The 22,507-nt window shown below is 49.2% G+C and overlaps 1 protein-coding gene across 15 annotated transcripts in view; it reads left to right on the top strand.

The window, feature by feature from the left end:
* Nucleotides 1-22,507, top strand: part of NRXN3 (neurexin 3) — a 1,366,589-nt gene that overhangs the window by 285,772 nt on the left and 1,058,310 nt on the right. The gene's annotated exons all lie outside the window — the stretch shown is intronic.

The raw sequence follows: 22,507 nt of genomic DNA, 5'->3' as shown, positions 1-22,507 counted from the left end.
GAGCACACAAAGGACACACTTCTTGCAAGTGAGGTTGACAGAGAGGCATTTGCTTAGCAGCTCATCTCATGGAAGAATGTAGTTTAAAGGAAAGGAAGTTGCCTATTTATGTTTAGGAGACAAAGACACTGAAAGTAGGAGAGCAATCCTCCCTTGCATTTTCACATAAAAAGGAGCTCTGTTTTTAATGTTTACAGGCTTTGAGTCTACATATTATTTTAAGTTAATAGCATATAATATTGAAACAAATTCATGCCCACCCAAGAGGGCTTTGTGGTTGCCATTTTGCTGCCACTTGGAACTTCCTGGCAGCAACAGACACCTTCTGTTCTGAAGCCACGCATGAGATCCTACCACTTCAGCTGAAGGAGAATCTCAGTTAATCGAACCAGTATATGGCCTATGACACACAGCTGAGCAGTTCCAATTCCATCCAGTAGAGGGCAGTGGTGATACATTACACACTAGTCAGTACATTACTTCGGCACATTTTACACACATTGATTAATCCTTACAACATCCCAGTGAGGTAGGTAATTGAGTATTATTAGATGCATTTTACATCGAATAGCGAAGTCAAATGATTTGTCCAAAGCAACAGATGGAATGTAAGAGTTTCTCGCTTCCATTTCTGTGCTCATGCAACTGAGCTGTTCCTTTCTCATAAATCTTGGAAATCTTGGAGTGCAGTCTGGTATAGCAGAAATAAAGCAGTCTGCAAAGAAACGTGTAGCTCTTTGACTGTAAGAAGGCTCTTGTAGTTAAGGTGCTAGACTAGGGAGAGGCGGGTTCAAATTGTGTCTATATCGCGGTGTTCCTGGGATCTTAAATAAATCACTTTATTTCTTTGTCTCAGTTGGCAGTTTGTAAAACGGTGGATTATAATCCTTCCTGTCTCCCACCCTTGTGTATTTACGTTGTAAACTAGTTGGGGGCAGGGACTGCGTCGTCTTATTTGTGTGTGCAGACAGAGCCTAGCACAATGGGATCCTGATCTAGATGGAGACCTCAAGGCCTTAGTGGAATACAAAAGTAAAAGGTGTTCCCCCATGCTAAGGAGTTTGAAAGTTAGATCAAAATTTATAAGGGCCCTCAACTCTCATGCTCTAGGGCAAAAACATTGTGGGAATCAGGAGGGCATACCCCTTACCTATAGGGTATAGTTTGGCACAGTGGGACAGGTGCTGCCAAGATGTTTTATGCCTTCCTCTGAAACATCTGGTATTGGGTTTTGCTGGAGGAAGGACACTGGACTAGATAAAGGTCTGATTCACTGAGCCTGCTCCTACAGGAAGCCATTCTGACTTCTTTATACAGCCCTCTCCTGCTGAGTAATTTCACCCCACCAGGACTAGAACAGGGGCAATATTTTGTAATCAGTCATTTATTTGCCAGATGTTACCTCTCTCTGTCTGCAAACAAACTGCAAATTTTCAAAGTTTGACTATTAGAAATTACTGATGAATTTCTTCAGCGAATAATCCATGGTCTGCATATACTTTGCAAACAGGTCACCATGAATATGCAAAATTCACCCTGTTGTTAGCGAGATACATACATTTCAAAGTATTACCTCTGTTCCCTGATTGGAGAATTCAAGTGGTTAATCAACAAGAGCACAAATTTTAGATTTTGTATCTAGCCAGCTCTATTTCACTGCAGCTTCCTACATACTCACAGCAATGTGTTAATGCACAGCAGATCTTGTGTCATAAGTGAAATGATCTTTCATCACTGATTGGGCGTCTGATTGACAGAGAGGTGAGTCATGATCTGTTAGTCAATTGGCAGCCTCTATTTATGAGTAGCCGCGTGTATATGGCCAGGTCTACACCCAGCCGCTAGTTCGGCGGCTGGGAATCGAAGTTCTGGGTTCGATTTATCGCGTCTGGTCTGGACGCGATAAATCGATCCCGGAAGCGCTCGCCGTCGACTGCGGTACTCCAGCTCGGCGAGAGGAGTACCACGGAGTCGACGGGGAGCCTGCCTGCCGCGTGTGGACCGCGTCTGAACCGCGGTAAGTTCGAACTAAGGTATGTCGACTTCAGCTACATTATTCACGTAGCTGAAGTTGCGTACCTTAGTTCGAATTTGGGGGGTAGTGTAGACCAGGCCTAAGTGTGTGTGTGTGTGTGTGTGTGTGTGAGAGGTGGGGTTATACTTTGTTTTCCTGGCATTTGGCTAATATGAGAATTAAATGTCTTTTAAACATACAATGCCTGAGGTGGATCTAGCCTTCTCTTTGCCACACTGAATTAGGGTGACCAGACAGAAAATGTGAAAAATCAGGACAGGGGGTGGGGGGTAATAGGAGCCTATATAAGAAAAAGACCCCAAAATTGGGACTGTCCCTATAAAATTGGGACATCTGGTCACCCTACACTGAATGCACATTTCTTCCTGAAGCCCAGACCAGTGTTCCTAGGTTTGCCATCTGTCCCAGGTTGTGAGGGATCAGGCTGATTCCAACCAGGGACATTGATGACTGTAGCAGCATTGTTGATGGTTCCTCCAGATTATTTTGAGCCTGCACATCAAGATATAATGACACAACAAATTTGTCCAATAGAACAAACAAGTGAATGTGGAAACTTTACCCTAGCTTCAGATGCAGCAGGACGTTGAGAGGAGCCTTTGCCCAGGTGGGAGAGAAGGGGTTGAGGTCACTTTCCAGGGTTCTTCCCCTTCCTTGACCTTGCTTTGAATGGTGGGTTTGAATCACAATGTTCCTTTTCTACCCAAGCCCATAGTGTTTTTTGCTGGAAAGCTTTAGACCTGTGCTCATGCAGCAGTGCTGAGCCTTGCATTCTGAGTGACATGACACACACCTGTGGTGCAGTAGGTAAGACTGTTGTAATGGTCTCTTTCTTTATTGTCAGGAGGTCTTCAATGAGAACATTAATGCTGCTGCGATTTACTATCTGTTTAAATAGATGGGCCTAAGTGAAAACTGGACTGTGACCACTCCAGCCTTGAGAGAGAATTGGATCTGGACGAAGTGCTGGAGTCCATCTCTTGAAAGCACTGTGTGTGTGTGGAGCTAGAGCAGGCCCCTTGCAAATCCCAGACCACATTCTGTCAAAGTCGAAAAACAACTGCCGTCTCAAAGAGATCCATCCTCTTGCTTGAAACCCAGTCCCTTGTCCTTTTCCAACCCCTCTCTGCATGTCTGCAAACTCTCTGGCTGGGAGGGTCTATGAGTGGCTTTCCACAAACCAATGCTCTTCTCCGCGTTAGGCCCTTTATGGTTTGAGAGGGTCCCTGAGGCGAGATCATTTCCACCCTGTATAACTGGGTTTGATGGACACTATTGACAGGCTCTGCCAGTGGAAGTTCAGTAACCCCTGTATGAAATAGTTGGTGGGTGTCAGGCGAACCTTCATCTTGCTTGGCACTCCCTGGCCTCCATGATGGGAGCTTCTGCAGAGGGGCTGAAGAATGAGTGGGTCACAGAGATTGATATCCTCTCTAATACCAGGACAGGGTTGAGGCATATTCATGATAGAGTCTTGGGGAAGCTTCCCCGGCACTGGCCAGAATGTGTCTTTTCTGTGGCTACATGGGGATCTCAGTCGCAAGAGCTGCCAGTTGGGCCCCTGTCACCCACATTACATTCACTGCAAAGCTAACTGATGTGCAGAGCTCTTTATGTGAGTTTGAGTGGCATAGCAGGCTGGACTCTAGGGGCAGTACTGTGTGCATGGGCTTCTGCACACGGCTGTGATTGCATGTACATGGGAGAGATGGAGATACCCTCGGCACCTTCCTTTCACCACTCCTGACTTTATCTGAACATCTTGCCCTGGTGCTAAAACAGCACAAGTATCACCAAGCACAAGACTAGAACAGCAGCTTCTGTGTGAATCAGGCTGGGATGTCTTTTAACCTCTGGAGGTAGGAAGGTGAAGTGTGTGTGTGTGTGGATGGATCATGGCTCACTGACACCTCCCCCCCCCCACAGCAGGGGGGAAGTTACGCATTCTGGTGCTGTTAGGTCTGGCCATTGCTAACAAAGATATCAAATAAAACTATATCTGTAGAATTGAAGGAGGGGAAACCAACACCCCACCCCCTGAAAAACCCCTCTGTCTCAGTTACACTAGTGCCCCACCCTACACAGTCGCCTGCCCTTCCTACTCTTACTAGTTATTTTAATGACTAAAGCATCCTCCTTCCTTGCCAAGGCACTGGAGATGCTGCATAGGCATAATAGTGATTTTTTTATTAGAAGCCAGATGCTGCATTGTCCGGCACCCTTGGGACCCTGAGGATTCTGGTCCTTAGATTCTAAGCTGGGGGACTAATTTTGTCCTCTGCTTCCTGTGCTGCAGAGAGGGCTCTGCCTCACTCCTCCTTCTCTCTCCATTATCTGGGCTAGTGAGTCTTTTCTTGCCCTTCTAGCCCTTCTCTGGTCCCCACCGATGAGCTCTCAGAGAAGCCACTGTCTCTTCGGGGCCTCTGTGCTCTCTCCTCCAGCCCACCCCCTCCTGATTCCCTATGTGGAGCCAGTTTAGACTCCATGCCTTGGTCTTGCCTTTCCAATGCACCCTGCTTCCCAGGCTAGCTCCTGGCCTGAGAGAAGGTGTTAGAAACCAGCAGCAGCAAGGAGGGAGTCACAGTGGGAGTGTAAGCTAGTGGGAAGGAGAGGTGACATGGTCCCAGTAATGGGGAGAAAGGTATGGCAGAACAGCACTGCCTGCAGCCTAGAGTCCTGCCCTGGCCCTACCTCCCATTGGCCAGAAGCTTTCCCTCCTCCTGAGCACAGCACCTCATACTCCTGCCCCTTAGCACCAGGAGATCAGCAAGGCCTCGAGTGTCTTATCCCTTAAGGATTCTCGTGGATTGCTGTGGGGGAATAATGGTTCCAATAGAAAATCTCACTATGGGAAATCCATATGCAGAGCAGGAGAGAAAAAGGTTGAAGCTGATGCTATGGAGGGGGGCAAATTTCACAAACTAGATGCCAAAACATGATTGCCTGTCAGGCCAAAAGGTGCGTAGCAGCCTCCGCTCTCCCCCTTGCTTCCACTATTCCCCCCCCGCCAGTCTCCACTAATCAGACCTGGGTAGTTATGCAGAATGGCTCCTACCGTGCTGAAATAAATGATTCCTAATAATAACCATGTGCGCTCACACAATAAATCTCTAATGTGTGCTATATAAGTGCCATGGTGTCTTGTCTGACAATCTGAGTTGCTTAAAGACTGGCCTGATGGGATGACTCAAACCAACAGTACTTTCCTGTGCAGTGTGAGGAGCCAGTAGAGCCCCCACCCCCACCCTGATCTTCTGGCTCCCCTCCCCATAGCTAGAGGAGTATCTGTTCCATGTTTATAAAGTGCCTGAGGATGGAGTGAGCCTTTTCCTTTTCTCCCCTTTCTCTCGTTTAATTGTACAGGAATGTGGGCTCTCTCTCTCCATCTTGTCTGAACTTCCTTAGGCCAGTTTGAGGGAGCATGTGAGGGTGTTGGCGTTTCTCTACAGCCCTTGCTCTGGCCTGGCTTTTCTGACCTTCCGCCTGATTTCCTGGGCTTGTAAGGTGAAGGAAACCAGAAAACACTTGCCTCCAAGGCATCCACACTATTCCACAACCAGCAGGGCCAGCTCTAGCTTTTTTGCCGCCCCAAGCAAAAAAAACCAAAATGGCAGCCGCAGGGAGCGCGTGGAGGGTGGTCAAGGCGGCTCGCAGGGGGATGAAGGACGGCGCCCGCCCGCTCCCTCCACCCATGGGCAGCCAGGCACTGCAGCCCGCTCGCAGCTGGGCAAGAGGGGCTCCCCCTCCAGCCTTGGGGTGCCTCTCCCAGCCGGGCAGGTGGAGCCCCTGGGGGCTGCAGGAGGTGCTGGCTCAGCCGCTCCTTTAAAGGCGGCTCGGCTGGGCTGGGCTCAGAGCGGCGCAGGAGGCGGAGGTCGGTGCAGGCGGCGGGGAGTGGTGCGTCCTGGGGAGCCCGGCAGCACGGTGAGCGGCGGGGATCGCTAGTTCCTGCCCCTCAGGCCGGGGTCGTGCCCCTGCAGGGCTGGGCTGGGACTGGCGGAGCGCGGGGAGCTGAGGACTGGGCTGCCAAGCAAAAAAAAAAAAAAAAGAACCACGGCAGGGCAGCCGGAATGTGCCGTCCCAAGATTGGCCGGAATGCTGCCCTTTACAGTGTGCCACCCCAGGCACGTGCTTTCTCATCTGGTGCCTGGAGCCGGCCCTGACAACCAGCCACTGGAGAATGCCACTGTCCTGTTTTCCCCGGGTAAAGTTAACTCTGCAATCTGCCTCCTTTCCTCTCAACTTCCCCTTCCCAGCCGGGCTAGAATCCTGAATGGACCAGAGCTGTGTTGCATTTGTGGAAATGCAGATCTGGAGCTGAACTTCACAGCTTAGGCCCCATGTTATTCTTCGGAACCTGAAGCTCAAAGCAAAGCTTGGGAATGTCAACCCACCTGATCCAAAACATCTCCAAATCTTTGCATAAACCCTATGAAGTAAACTAGCCACACAGATGTCGTGCAGATAAGGCCCTTGGATGGTGAAGGGCACTCTTTGCTGTCTCTGTGCAGGGTCTTCAAGAAGATGCAAGAGCTACTCAACTAGTTGGTGTTAGAAATGTTATCTGGGAATAGGGTGACCGGATGTCACGATTTTATAGGGACTGTCCCGATATTTGAGGCTTTTTCTTATATAGAAGCCTATTACCCCCCACCCCCGTCCCGATTTTTCACACTTGCTGTCTGGTCACCCTATCTGGGAAGCTTCATACCCAGCAGAGAAGCCTCTGCCATAGAGACACGCATGCAGCTCGGGAAAGGTTGGATCAACTTTCCCCTCTGGTTGATTCCTCTGATTCACTTTGCAGTGGTTTTCCTCTCCTATGCCCACTCTCAGGAGTCAGCACTTTGGACATCATTGCTCACAGTGTAGGGGGTGCCAGATGAAAGCAATGCCTGTTTGGTTACATTTGGCATTCAATTGACTCTGAGGGCAGTGGATGTTGATAGCACAAAGGAAGAGGTGGGGGACTGAGTTGCCTGGCTGATTTGCTGAAGACTTGAATGTGGGAGAAAGCCCAGAAGTGGAAGGATGTGAGATTAGTAATGGTGCAGGAAATGTCATGGTGAAGTGAAAGATTTCTTAACCCATGTGAAGGAGTAACTCCTCTGTGTACATAGTGCCAGATAGTTCCCTAGGAAGCGAAGGTGCTCAGCACCTCACACAATCGAATCCATACTTAATAAAAAGCAGTGAAATCATTTGGGGTGAAAGGAAAAGTGTTTTAAAATCTACCATTTTTTCTGGGTGGCTTTCATCTTTCTCTCGTGATCTGATTTGAACATGGTCTTGAACTAAGCAGCAAAACATTTACATAAACATTATGAAGGTAAGATCAATTCAAGGAGCATGGGACTGCACAAGAGGGGAGAGTATATGCAGCAAATATAAGCTCTCTCCACCCTGTGGCTGAGCCTGGGCTGCAGGTAGGCCTTTTACTTTTTAGTAGTTTACATTTACCACAGTACTGTACTGTGTTAGCTTTTTTCTTTTTTTTGTCTCTGCTGCTGCCTGATTGTGTACTTCCAATTCCAAATGAGGGATGTAGTTGACCAGTCAGTTCGTAACTGGTGTTCGTAACTCTGAAGTTGTATTGTATTTCAAATGGGGAGACTGAGGCAGAGAGTGACTTGACCCAGGCTATGCAACAAGTCTGTGGCAGAGCTGGGCTTAGATAGCAAGGTGACAGGCCCTTTATAAAAACAGCTCCCTACCTAGGATTAGAGTTTAAAAGTCCCTGGCTTTCAGAACTGTTTTCTCATAACTAGACCACTCTCTCTCTGGTGGTTACAAAGTAGTCTTAGCCAATTTGTCTTTGAGCATTTAAATCAGAAGCACCCAGATTTTGTGACATTACATTGGCAGTTTTTCAGAAGCCTAAGGGCATCCCTTATTGTTATTTGCAGATATATTTGCATAATTTTCTTAGAATCATAGAATCATAGAATATCAGGGTTGGAAGGGACCTCAGGAGGTCATCTAGTCCAACCCCCTGCTCAAAGCAGGACCAATTCCCAACTAAATCATCCCAGCCAGGGCTTTGTCAAGCCGGGCCTTAAAAACCTCCAAGGAAGGAGACTCCACCACCTCCCTAGGTAACGCATTCCAGTGCTTCACCACCCTACTAGTGAAATAGTGTTTCCTAATATCCAACCTAGACCTCCCCCACTGCAACTTGAGACCATTGCTCCTTGTTCTGTCATCTGCCACCATTGAGAACAGCCGAGTTCCATCCTCTTTGGAACCCCCCTTCAGGTAGTTGTAGGCTGCTATCAAATCCCCCCTCATTCTTCTCTTCTGGAGACTAAACAATCCCAGTTCCCTCAGCCTCTCCTCATAAGTCATGCACTCCAGACCCCTAATCATTTTTGTTGCCCTCCGCTGGACTCTTTCCAATTTTTCCACATCCTTCTTGTAGTGTGGGGCCCAAAACTGGACACAGTACTCCAGATGAGGCCTCACCAATGTCGAATAAAGGGGAACGATCACGTCCCTCGATCTGCTGGCAATGCCCCTACTTATACAGCCCAAAATGCCGTTAGCCTTCTTGGCAACAAGAGCACACTGTTGACTCATATCCAGCTTCTCGTCCACTGTGACCCCTAGGTCCTTTTCTGCAGAACTGCTACCTAGCCATTCGGTCCCTAGTCTGTAGCTGTGCATGGGATTCTTCCGTCCTAAGTGCAGGACTCTGCACTTGTTGAACCTCATCAGGTTTCTTTTGGCCCAATCCTCTAATTTGTCTAGGTCCCTCTGTATCCGATCCCTACCCTCTAGTGTATCTACCACGCCTCCTAGTTTAGTGTCATCGGCAAACTTGCTGAGAGTGCAGTCCACTCCATCCTCCAGATCATTAATAAAGATATTAAACAAAACCGGCCCCAGGACCGACCCTTGGGGCACTCCGCTTGAAACCGGCTGCCAACTAGACATGGAGCCATTGATCACTACCCGTTGAGCCCGACGATCTAGCCAGCTTTCTATCCACGTTACAGTCCATTCATCCAGCCCATACTTCTTTAACTTGGCAGCAAGAATACTGTGGGAGACCGTATCAAAAGCTTTGCTAAAGTCAAGGAATAACACATCCACTGCTTTCCCCTCATCCACAGAGCCAGTTATCTCATCATAGAAGGCAATTAGGTTAGTCAGGCACGACTTTCCCTTGGTGAATCCATGCTGACTGTTCCTGATCACTTTCCTCTCCTCTAAGTGTTTCATAATTGATTCCTTGAGGACCTGCTCCATGATTTTTCCAGGGACTGAGGTGAGGCTGACTGGCCTGTAGTTCCCCAGATCCTCCTTCTTCCCTTTTTTAAAGATGGGCACTACATTAGCCTTTTTCCAGTCATCCGGGACCTCCCCCGATCGCCATGAGTTTTCAAAAATAATGGCTAATGGCTCTGCAATCTCATCCGCCAACTCCTTTAGCACCCTCGAATGCAGCGCATCCAGCCCCATGGACTTGTGCACGTCCAGTTTTTCTAAATAGTCCCGAACTACTTCTTTCTCCACAGAGGGCTGGTCACCTTCTCTTAGGAGAAATAATTTCACGTAGCGCTAATATTTGTTCAGATTTGTCTCTTCCATATTAAATGTATAGAAATTCCTTCCAGTTGCAATTCACCAGGGTACTAAGAGCCAGGTCTCAGGATCTAATCCAGCACCAACTGAACTATTTGTCCAGTCCCTTTCAATAAAAATCAAAACAAGGACATCCAAAAACTTGTGGTCTTTTATTCCTGTTCCCCACATAGCAGAGGGTGAAATACCTAAGGGAAGAGGCAGGTGCATCTGACAAGAGTTTGGGTTTGGATTAGAAACAAGAAGTCTGGATGCTTCTCTGCACAGTTTGACTAGGGTTGCCAACTTTTTAATCGCACAAAACTGAACACCTCTGCTCTGCCCCTGCCCTGCCCCTTCTGTGAGGCCCTGCCCCCTGCTCCCTCCATCTCCCCTCCCTCCGTTGCTCGCTCTCCCCTACCCTCACTCACTTTCACTGGGCAGGGGATTGGAGAGTGGGAGGGAGATGAGGGCTCCAGCTGGGGGTGAGGGCTCTGGGGTGGGGCCAGGGATGAGGGGTTTGGGGTGCAGGAGGGGGCTCCAGGTTGGGGCAGGGGGTTGAGGTGAGGGGGGACAAGCTCCGGGTGGGGTCAGAAATGAAGGGTTCAGGGTGTGGGAGAGATCTCAGGGCTGCGGGTTAGGGTGTGGGGGGTGCAAGGTGCAGGCTCTGGGAGGGAGTTTGGGTGCGGGAGGGGACTCCGGGCTGGAGCAGGGGGTTGGGGTGCGGGGGAGATGGAGGGCTCCCGTTGGTGCTTACCACGGCTCCCAGGAAAGGTAAGGAACCTTCCTTAGCCCCAGACAGGGCTGGCTCCAGGGTTTTGGCCGCCCCAAGCAGCCAAACAAACAAACAAAAAAGCCGCAGTTGCGATCTGCGGCGGCAATTCGGCGGGAGGTCCTTTGCTCCGAGCAGGAGTCAGGGACCGTCTGCCGAATTGCCGCCAAACAGCTGGATGTGCCGCCCCTCTCCGAAGTGGCCGCCCCAAGCACCTGCTTGGTAAGCTGGTGCCTGGAGCTGGCCCTGGCCCCAGACTCTTGCTGCGTCGATAACCGGACTTTTAACGGCCACTGACCAGTGCTGTCAGAGTCTGTTTTCGAACGGTAGAAAACCAGTTGCCTGGCAACCCTAAGTTTGACCCTTGTGGTACTGCTGCTTCTGGTTCTGGGCAGAACCTGGAACTGCAGAGATGCAGCAGCAGCGGTAACAAATGCAATTAACAGAACCTACATTAAAAAAAGAGTATTTTTTTTGAGCTTTGGGCAAAGTTTTGGAGAATGCAAGAGGCTTGGGAGGGTGGCTGGGGTTACTAGAGCTGAAAGAGATTGGCTGTCTCCAGCTCAATAATGAAATGATTCTACATTATTAAAAGTGGGATCCTGAAACCTTCAAGCTACAATAGCCACATATTATCCTGGGTTTGTCTACGGGTATGACTGCACTCGAGCTAAGGGTGTAATTTCCAGCTTGGATAGATGTACGCTCGCTAGCTTCTGTTGAGCTAGCATGCTAAAAACAGTAGTGTGGCTGCAGCAGTGCAACCAGCAGCAAGGGCTCGCTTCCCCGAGTACCCACTAGTGTCTAGAGATTGCCAACTCTACTGGTCAGGGACTCTGTTCATACCAACACAGGTTCCATTCACTTACTTCTCTTGACATTCCTGTCCCGAGTAATGATCCAACAGAATCCTAGACAGGGTCAGAAAAGACCACAAAGGTCACCCTGCATTTGATTGTTGACATTTAGATGCTGATTCTTTTGAGAAGCTTAGTTCCTTCTACTTCCAGTGCCCTCCACCCATCTCAGAATCAAGCCCTTGGCAAGCCCTGGCTGAATGCTTGTTCCTATCCAAACACAGAAGAGGAAATCTCCCTGCCCCAATTGCTGTACCAGTCCCTGGAACATCTTTCAACCTGTCATGACACCCAGAGCAGCCTGAGACTCAGTGTGTGTGCTCATAGCCCATAGTGATTTAAGTGTGATCTGCATGCAATAAGTCACTTCTGCAGTCCAGTATGGTAGTGTAGATTGGCAGTTGCTTTTATTTTTCAAGTTCTTGGGCTCCTCTCTGCTGGAAAGTCTGGGGGCTGGGGAGGCAGCCTGCATGCTTGCTGACTGCCCAGCAGGAGGCAGTATGAATGCTCCATTCTCCCCTTAGTAGCTTCTTACCATCTATTTTGGAAAGTAGCTCCTCACACCTGCAAGTAAAAACCAGTTTCCCTTGTGTGGTTTAAAGGTCTGGATTGTATTCTGATGCTGTTGAGGCTTTTCCCATCTGCTGCCCCCTTGCTGCTTCTCGCGTAGATTGAAGAGCCCAAATGCCTCATTTCAGAGGAACTAGTGTTACTTCCTACTCTGTTTTTGCTTTCACCCTGAAGTTTGCAATCAAGGGCCCCTTCAAGAAGAGCTTGGGCTGCCTGCTTGTCATAGCTGTGGGGATTCCTAGTGTTGCTGGAATGAAGCCCTTGTCCTTTGTGGAATAAATTCCTTTGACAATGACAGGCTCACAAACAGCAGCTGAAATGTGGAGGATCTTGCAGCAATCTGAAAGGGAATGGAGAGTTGATTAATCTTTTCTCTTTATCACTCTGCCTCTTAAACGTAATTATTCTTCCTCTTATGGGGCCTCTAAACAGTGATAATTAGGAATTACGATAATAAGTGCTGTTGTGTTACAGATTCACTTCACTGCTTGCCTCTTCATGACAGTACTTTGTCACTCCAGACAGCATCAGTACCCCTCATAGGAACGTGCTGGGATGGGACAGGACAGGACAGAGTGGGGTGGGGACAGTGCTTCTTTCATGATAGCATGGGCCTGGGAGACTTGTGTTCTCTTCCTAGCTCAGCCACAGAGTTCCTCGGCAACCCTGGGCAAGTTGTCTGAGGTCAGATTTTCAGAAGTGCTCAGCTCCCAGAATATTGCTCACTTTTGAAAATATGGCGCTTTCTGGTGCTTAAATGGGTGCAACTGAGCTCTCTTGAGAAACTGGCTCCAACTGTGGATGCTGGATCCTTCTCAGAGTTTTGTCCCTGTGGTGTGATTCTCCAAGGTGCAGAGCAGCTACGTCTCCCATTGGAGTTTGGTGTACTTAGCTCTTTGGAAATTAAGATCCTTAGCCCCAATTATTTTCAGATTTGTACATACAGAACACCTGAGTCAATTGTAATGAACAATGGCTGCTGTATAAAGACCCCCATAGTCCTCAGCAGGGATCAAACTCAGAATTAGCATCATCAAAGGCACAAGTCACTACTACTTGAGCTAAAGGGAGGGTTAGCTCTACCTACAGTGGTTAAATAGCAGGCTATTAGTTGCTGACATCAGCCATTAGCAGGAGATGGAATTACCCTACTAAGCCAACGTATTACATACAAGCAAGTTAGGGATTGCACTCCTGCAAAGGTATGTGTGCTGTCAAATCTCAACTCTTGGCACGCATTGGATTTTTGCATGTGCAAATCATGCAAATGCAAAAGTCCCCATGTGTTTTTGAGTGTGGACTTTTGAAAATGAGGGACTTAACCTCTCTAGCTCAGTTTCCCCATGTGCAAAATGGGGAGAACGCTATTGACACACTGTGGGGTGGGGCTCTCAGGTCTAATCAATATTTGGAAAACACTTTGAGAGTCTTGGTGGGAAGGTGCTTGGGAAGCACAAGGTAAATAATGAGGATTTAAAAACAATGAAGTGCAAGGATGGTGGCTATTTGGGATGAAACATACAGTACATATAGACAGTTGTTTTTAATTATAGAAGTTAGGGCTACCATATGTCCAGATTTCCCCGGACATGTCCGGCTTTTCGATCTATAAATAGCCGACCGGGGGGGGATTTCTAAAAATGTCCGGGATTTCCTCCCGGTCAGCTATTTATAGATGGAAAAGTGGCGGCCAAGCGCCGCTGGGCAGCCAAAGCCCCTTCCCGGCTCCCCCCATCCCCTGCAGCCTTAGCACGCCGTCCGGCCCGGCAGCTGTCTTCCCCCTCCTCCCCTCCCCTGAACGCTCCACCCCCCTGCTCCTCCCCCTCCCCTGCTTCCCGCGAATCAGAAGTTCGCGGGAAGTCTGAAAAGAAGCAGGGGCAGGCCGGCAGCAGCAGGTAAGCTGGGGCGGGGGGGGGAAGATGCGAGGAGGAGGGCTCCGGGGAGGCGAGGCGTGGCACGGCCCAGTCCGGCCCCGGCCGAGCGGCTCCCTCCGGCCCCGGCCGAGCGGTTCCAGCCCCAGCCGGCCCCAGTGGCTCCGGCCCAGCTCGGCTCGGGCCCCGGGGCACCGGCCCCAGTTCCAGCCGAGCGTGCCGGCCCCGGCCCCAGGGGCTCCGGCCCGGCTCGGGCCCCAGGGCGGCGGCCCCGGTTCCGGCCGAGCGCACCGGCCACGGCCCCAGTGGCTCCGGCCCGGCTCGGGCCCCAGGGCGGCGGCCCCGGTTCCGGCCGAGTGTGCCGGCCCCGGCCCCAGTGGCTCGGGCCCGGCTCGGGCCCCAGGGCGGCGGCCCCGGTTCCGGCCGAGCGCGCCGGCCCCGGCGGCTCTGGCCCGACCCGGCTGGGGCCCCAGGGCGGCCGGCCCAGCCCCAGCCGAGCACCTCCGGCCCGGCCCCAAGCCCCGCGACTCCGGCCAGAGCGCAGCCGATTCCTGGGCTCTTGTTAAAGCCGGCCCTGGTCAGGGGACGGGGGACGGGGGTTGGATGGGTTGGGAGTTCGGGGGGGGGGGGGGCTGTCAGGGGGGCAGGATTGTGGAGAGGGGTCGAGGCAGGCAGGGAGCAGAGGGGGTTGGATGGGTCGGGATTTCTGGGGGTCCTGTCAGGGGGTGGGGAGCAGTTGGATAGGGCATGGGAGTCCCAGGGGTCTGTCTGGGGGCGGGGGTGTGAATATGGGGTGGGGGTGTGGATAAGGGTCGGGGCAGTCAGGGGACAGGTAGGGTCCTAGGGGGGCAGTTAGGGTGGGGGGTTCTCAGGAGGGTGCAGTCAGGGGACAAGAAGCGGGGAGGCTTAGATAGGGGGTGGGGTCCTAGGGGGCAGTTAGTGGCAGGGATCCCAGGAGGGGGCAGTCAGGGGACAAGGAGTAGGGGGGGGTTGGGGGTTCTGAGGGGGGCAGTCAGGGGGTGGGAAGTGGGAGGGAGTGGATGGGGGCGGGGTGGGGCAGGGGCGGGGCTAGAGCAGGGCTCCTCCCCCCCTCCGTGTCCTCTTTTTTGATTGTGGAAATATGGTAACCCTATAGAAGTACAGGGCCTGATTGTTGACTTATTGAGAAATGGACAATGTGAATGAAATCAGTGGGTGTTTTGCCCAGGTAGGGAGGACAGATTCAGGCCCATAGCTATATTGCATGCAGCTCCTTTACAGTTAATGTGCGGCTCACGGAGCCCCATGCCCCTCCCCCATTCTCCGCTTACCAGTCTGGGGGAGGGAAGGGAGCTCGGGGCTTCTGCCCTGAGGCGGGGTAGTGGGACTTCAGCTCTGGCTGGGGGCTTCAGCCACTGCAGGTGCCTCCTGCGGGGCTGAAGTCCCCAAGCCCCGGCAGGTGTGCCTGGCTCTCGAATTTCTGAAGATTATTGTATGCGGCTCGGAGGGTCAGAACATTTGGCAACCCCTGCTTATGTTGCTTTATGCTGCTTATGTGCGATCCTGTGAATCAAATCCAGCGTGCAGTATATATGCTAAATAGGTTTGGCTGAAGATAGCAGCTTGTGGGAAGGAAGATGATGGCTATTTTAAGCCTCAAGAAAAGAGGGTGGGGAACAAGAAGGAAAAGACAAAAGGTGGAACTTCCCCTCCCCCCACCCAGAAAGTCAAAGTACTAGTTTTCTCTGTTGGAACGCTCACTGCAGAGCTTTCCTAGAACATTACAAATTAACACTTTGTTTAAAAACTGTTGCAGAATAAATACCAGCTGCTCACGACATCCGTCAGTGAGATTTTGCTTTGGAATGTAGTTGCCTCATTCTGTTCTTTAGCTGATGAAATTTTTGTTGGGGTGGGTTGCAAGAATTCAATGCAAGTTGTGATGCCCTAAGCCTTGTTCTGGGAGCTAGGCTTGATCTAGAGAGGACACCTTAGCAGCTCCAGGGGCAAACCTAGCTTTATGCTGTATGCACCTGGCAAACCAAATTTGGCCCCAGAAATTCCTGGAAGGGCCATCAGGACAGTTATTTGCTAGAACATTGTAACAAAAATGACCCATTCTCTCCTCTGCTATGTCAAACGCCAATGAATGCCAAGTTTTATCTCCACTCTTGTCACTATCTTACTAATGCTCTTTTGCTGACCAGTGTATATGTGAAAACACCCATTTAATCCCATTGCAAATTCTCTTCTTCCTGTTGCCCTCTCTGGATTGTTGGACACATATCTATTGTCATCGCAACCATCAAACCAGAATGTTCGTTAATGTTCTTTATATTTTTAGATCAGTCTAAATCTGTTATTTCCACTAATATTTAGTAAATCTCTCTAAGCTGCTGAGAGGACTTTTGATGACAGACCTTGAACTTAGGCTCTCTCTGAGGAAAGCCAGATCCTGCAAGGCAAAGGGGCACCCTGGTGCCCAATATGCTGCTTAAGATAGTTGCACATTCAAAAGCAAGAGGTCCTGATTGTGGAGTGGAGCTATAGAGAGGATTAACATATAAGCAATGCAGGCAGAATTTGTTTCTACAAAGTACGATAAGAAATTTGGAAGAAACTGCCAGTCAGCAAAAGAAAAAGATGATGTATTTAGAGGGAGCAGGAGAGCTATAAGGGAGATGGGAAAAATCCTGTGAAAGGCAACAAATCCTGAAGGTGGAAAAGACCTACAGTATTAGATAAATTAGACCACGTCTTGGGGCCAGTGCTGGGGTTGTTCCCAACAGTGTATTTTCTAGAACTTTGTTCAGAACCCCCAGCAACAAGGCTACACAATGGTCGGAAATGTTGGGGTGAGAAGGGACTTCTGTATGCTGAGAAAATGCCGAGGTAGGGATCACTTATCTCTGAAAGGAAAATAATTAAAGGGGACTTTACTGAGGTATTTAATATAATGAAGGGTGTAGTGGAAACTGATCAGTCCCCTCTTTTTGCTCTGCCCCATTACACAGAGCAAAGGAGCACCAAGCAGAATTTGAAAGGCAGCAAATTTAAGCCTAATGGAAAGAAATGCTGCTGTGTAGACAGCCGCCTCGTTCACTGCTGCAGCAGGTGGCTGAGATGGAGAGTGCAACAGGTCATTTTAAATGACTGCACCATTTTACAACCATTATTAATATTTCCAGTGAAAGTGTCAGGGTCAATTAAGCCTTTTGCTTCAGGGCATAAGCTGATTGCTGGCAAAGGTCAGAAAAGATTTTTCCTCCTCCCATCTGATTGCATTGCACCATTTGAAAGGTGGTCTTTAGCCTTTGTCTGAAGCATCAGGTACTAGCTGCTAGTTGAAGTCTAGACTAGTTGGGCCATTGGTTTGATTCAGTAAGGTAGACAGCAGGATGATGGAGTAGGTGGTCTGGCATGTTATGACTATCTTACTAAATGTCTGGCCCAGAAGAAAATGGGTCAGTTATTAACTTTGCAAATGGAAGGAGAGTTGGGTTTGAGTAATTGCAAACTGGGGGGGGGGGGGGGGGAAGAGTGTAGCCACAACAACTATATTAGGATGCAGTCCAAACTCAAAGTTGTGTAGATCTCAGTTTTAAATGGTGTAATGCTATAGAAATTGGGGAAGTAAGTCATCACTTCAGGCTTTTTCAGGCTGGATTTTGGGAGATGAGGATAAGGAGAGTGAGTAGGATGGTTTGAACCGTGAGGTTCATATTTTCGTGGCTGGACTGTGGGAGTTGACAGGAAGTTGTAAATCAGAATTCAGGACAAATATAAGCAACAAAGTATCTGAGCAGCTGCAAGCTGCTTTAGGACGGTCATCCCCTCTGCATTATAAATTTAACCTTCCAGGAGTAAGGACCTGCAGGGCAACCTTGCCTCTATCCAGAAGCAACACTAGACAACTGCATCTGGCACCAATTGAGAGTTGATATAAAGCTGTCAGAGGGGCTTCCCTCAAGCTGAGGGTCTCACAACAGAAGCTGCCCCTTTGTCAATCCCCAGGGCTAGCGAACTCCAGGTATTGGGAATGCTTCAGGGTCACCATCTCATGGTCATGAGTTTCCATCTGAGCAGCCCATTGACCTAGTTGCCTGTTACAAGTAGCAGGGCATGGGGGATATTGCTGCTCTCCTCATTTTAATATTCGTATATTTGGGGGTATATATCACTAGGACCCTGTGATAGAATTCACAGGCTTACAAAGATGCTGTTGGCTCACCTGTCTGGTCTGTGCTTATGTATGTTTGTATATGTTAAGTAGAGCTGTGCTGGTCAGCTTTGGGTTGGGGGAGCTAGAAAGGGCCAGAGAGATGTAAGTTATTACTTTTGGGGAATTTCCGAAGTATTAAGGACCTTAAGGGTTTGAACACCCATCTCTTCACCTTCTATAGTAGCTTTCAACACTCTTCACAGACACTTAGAAAATTGAGACCCTTATGCCTGGTAAACCTCTTTGCAGGCGCTGGGTTTACGTAGACTGGAGTCAGGACTCTGCTGATGAGTCATATTGCTGTGTGCACTTGACACTTACACCGGGGTTGCTTAGCTCGCTGTACTAGTGCTGTGAAAGTGTGCCATTGAGAATGTGTGCTCAGCTTGTGGGGAAGTGGTAGCATGAAGGAGAAGAGCTGCACATACCTGCTCATCTAAGGCAGCAATGCTGGTGAGAGGCCTGAGGTGACAGAGGAGTCCACCAGATGCTGGGCACTGGGAAAGTATTAATGGCTGAATGAGGGGGAACCTCAGAAATCCTTTCCACCAGATAGCGTGCCTTCCACGAAGTTGGAGTAGGAAGGCAGGATTCCTGTGCTGTGTTCCTGGTGTGTGCGCCCTGGAGCAGGTCACTTCATCGCTCTGTGCCTCAGTTTCCCATCTATAAAATGGGCGTAGATTGTGAGGCTTAGTTCATTGCAGTTTATAAAGTGCTTCGAGGTCTGTTGATGAAAGATGCTAAAGGGTCAAGTATCGCTATTAGTATGATATGATATAGGCCCTCAGGTGTTCCTGAGGGTGGGGTGAGGGGTCAGATAAATCCTGGAGACAGAGAAAGAGAGGAGTGTTTGCTGATGGCCTGAAGAAAAAGAAGGATTTCCACAGGGGAGGTCTGAGGCCAGAATCTGTACTTCTCTCACTCCATGCTTCTTTCTGCCCATCACAATGCCACATTTAATTCCATCACAAGCCCGCAAAGCCCCTGATTTCAAGGTGACCCGTACAGAAGATGACTTCAGAGCGAGGCTGCCCATAGCTGTTAAGACATTTTATGCAATTATCAAAGTTATATTGAGCAATTTTGTTATGCTTTGTGAGGAGACACATGTGGGCAGCCTTATGTAGTGCTGAGAGCAAGGGGCAGGGAGCCAGGACTCCTGGATTCTGGTCTTGATTCTGGGAGGTAGTGCGAACAACAAGGCAAATAGTCAGGAATCCTGACCTCTCTTCTTGAGGGAGCATGGTCTAATGGTTAGATCAGAAGGACTGGGAATCAGAATTCCTGTGCTTCAAAGCCTGGCTGTGCCACCAGCTTGCTGTGTGATCTTCAGGTAAAAGTGTCTTCTCTCTGTGCCTCAATTTCCCCATTTATACAATGGAGCTATTGATGCTTCCCCATCTTCCAGGGGGCCTTTGTGAGGCTCAGTTCATTACACTTTCTGAAGTACTCTTGGATCCTCCTAGGGAAGGTGCTAGAGATGAGGAGAGGATCATTATCATCCTTATGTTGGGGGGGGTTATTCAGTGGAAGCACGAAGGACATAAAGGGAGGGTCACTAGAGCCTGTGAAACTCAAAGTTCTGACCAGATGCCAGCCAGCTGCCCCCCCCCCCCCCCCCCCCCCCCCGCATATATAGAAAAGGCTGATTTCTCTGGTGCAGGTGGGGACATGACCGACCTGTGCTGCACCAGCCACCCCTCCCCTTTGCATGCATTCCTCCACTGCCGCTTTCTGTCCTTTGCTCCCTTCCTCCCTGGAGCAGTTACACACACACACACACACCCGTCCTTTGCTTGCCAGCTAGGTTCATCCAGACACAACTGAGTGTCCATGGCAACAGAGAGACAGCTGAAAAATGGCAGCTAAATGCAGCTGCCCCTCATTTAATATCGACTCTGGCACTGACAGAACAGATAATGGGCAATAACACACCATTATACTGCGGGGAAATGAAATGCTTCAGCAGACGCCTGTCATGCTGCAGGGATTTATTTGGTACTGTATCAGCACAGATTTCTCTCTCTCTCCTTCTGTCTATCACTTTCTGTCTTTCCCTCCCTCTCTTTTCCTTCAGTCTTCTCCTTTCTTCCCCTTTTTGTCTGGGAGTCTCTATTTCTACTCTTCCCTTGCTCTCCCTATCTGTCCTTGTTTCTTCTCTCTGTTTCTACACCCCCACCCTCACCTCTTTCTTCTCTCTGTCTTTTACCTTCCCTCTATGCGCCTGCGTGTGTGCGCACATACTCGTTATCGCATATTGAACTGAGAAGTTACTGTCCCTGTCACTGATATCTGAGGACTGGATATTTCCCTTTGTTTGTGTCACACTGAGGCCTTTCTGCATGATTGCTCTGAGCCATCTACTCTTTCAGGCTTCTCCCATTTTCTTTTGACCTGATACCTGCTCATTACTTCCCATTGTACCATCATGTCAGTGCCAGCCCTCTAAGGATGCTCTGTGCTTGTTGGGCCTCAAGCCAAGGCACTTTTGCAAATTAGCTTTTCCTTTGGCTAGGTGAACACAACATGAGGTGGTGGAAATCCAGAAGCCAATGTCTGCCCCATGGTGGGTGTACCCTGTTGTCCTGCTTAGTCAGGAGACAAGCCTGGGTGCAGTATTTGGATCACCAAGAAGTTAGGGGGTTTGGATCTGTACTGTGGGGCAGGCTAATTTCTAATTGATTCTCCACACTGTCACTCTTGCTTTCAGACCTTAACTAGCCAAGCTTTAGTTCAAAACACCTGGAGGCTTGGCTGCTAGTCTTACCCCTGTCGATTGCTGTGGACTGAAATGTTTTCTGAACTTCCTGCTTTTGTCTGGGCCTCAAATATCACAAAACAAGTCACTCTGTCAGTAAATCCCCCGCTGTCTCTGGCAGTAAATTTACCTCTGTCCTGGCTGGAGTTGGGAAGTGAAGATCTGTGCAAAAATCATGGGTGTGTTGTAGGGAATGAGAAAGCAAGCTTTTTTTTTTCTGTTTCAAACCTCAGGAAAAATTCAGTTTGAGTTGGAAGGGTTGGGCTGTTTCCCTGGTTCCTGATTACTCTAACTTCTCCCCAGATTTGCTCCAGGCATGCCAGCTGCCAGGTACTGGTCTGGTCATTTCAGGGCATATCCATCAGATCAGTCCCAAACTCTGCCTAGTGCCCCTTTCGGAATCTTTCCTGGAGGTGCTGTGTCCCAGAACAGCTTCAGAAGAGAGAAAAATAAATGGGGCTTAATACTGACTATGGCTCTTCAAGTCCTTCTCATTACCCTAGCCAGTAGCTTGCAGTGGGCATCCAGTTGGATTTGCCATGGATGCCTCCCGATTCTACTCCATTGAACTGCAGTCACTAGATGACTGAACTGTTTTAACTCTAAGACTTTGTCTGCACTAGAAGGAGTTTTCTGGAGTTTAGAATGGCAAATTCTCCTAGTGGAGATGCACTCTGTGCTTTTGCCAGCAGAGTTTATACCAGCTCCCAGATGAAATAAACTATACCAGCAAAAGGACTTTTTTGCTGGCATAACTGCATCTGCACTAGGGTTCTTGCTGACAAACCTATGCTGGGTGTGATTTTTTCCCCACACTCCTTTCTGACATATCTATGCTGGCAAAACTTTTTAAGTGTAAACCAGGCTTAACTCTGCACAGTTGCAATCCCCTGTAAGTGGTATGTATATGGTGCCTTTCCTATAGATGGATCTTATAGAGCTATGTACAGGGATCGCTCCTTCTTGTAAAGCAGCAGTTTGGGGTCAGCAGCTCTACCCAACAGCATTTTTAGGTGAGACTTTAGAGAGGATACAACCCCATTCATCTTGGTTCTGACCTGTAACTCACTTGCTGTTCTAGTCCTGGGTTCCTTATACCTCAATCCTGACCTGCAAACAGCCTCTGCTCTTCAGAGCCTGAACCTTTTCTGAGCAGAAGCTGCAAAATCCTAGTGTGGGCAAATAACCACTGCTGGGATCTTGGCACTTTGATGGTGCCAGCCAGGAGAGAGAATTTCTAGATCTGTGGGAAATGTTTACAATGAAGCCTGAACTCAGCCAGGACTTGACGGCTCTCACGGTTCATCACAGGCTCAGAGCACGTTCGTCAGCAGGCTTGCTGGGGTTCACAAATGCTTTGGGCAAATCCAGGTCATGCTTTGAGCCAGTACAACCTGATTTATAGTTCAGCATCAAAATTGCATGCAACTCACAATGTCCTTTGATTTCATCACAAAACGGGGTGAACCTTGGTAATTCTGATTGCATTTCCAGTTGAGGTTTTGCATTCATTTGAATGGAAGGCTTTGGAAACAGTCCTTTATAATTTCTACAATCTGCCACCTCCTCTTCCTCTGGTGTCTTTTTTAATTGACCCTTTTTGTGAGACAGAGACCAAAAGGGCCAGTTATGCTCCCATGGAACCTAGTAAGATTTTTGTCTTTGGTTTCAATGGGAGTAAGTTGAGAGACCCAAATCTGTGATAGTTCTTGCTCCATTCTTGCCTTATTTTAAGCTGGGAGATCTGAAAACCTACATCATGTTCAGACCCACTATCCAAGAGTGAAAGGCCAGTGCACCAACCCCCCGCTTCTCTCCTACTCCCTCCCAGCCCCTCAGTCCCTGGGGGTTATTAACTAACTAGGCAAACAGGGGAGCTGCTG

This window comes from Emys orbicularis, chromosome 4 (assembly GCF_028017835.1).
Source record: "Emys orbicularis isolate rEmyOrb1 chromosome 4, rEmyOrb1.hap1, whole genome shotgun sequence".
Lineage (NCBI taxonomy): Eukaryota > Metazoa > Chordata > Testudines > Emydidae > Emys > Emys orbicularis.
Note: the sequence above shows the minus strand (reverse complement) of the source record. Positions and strands in the feature narration are given on the sequence as shown.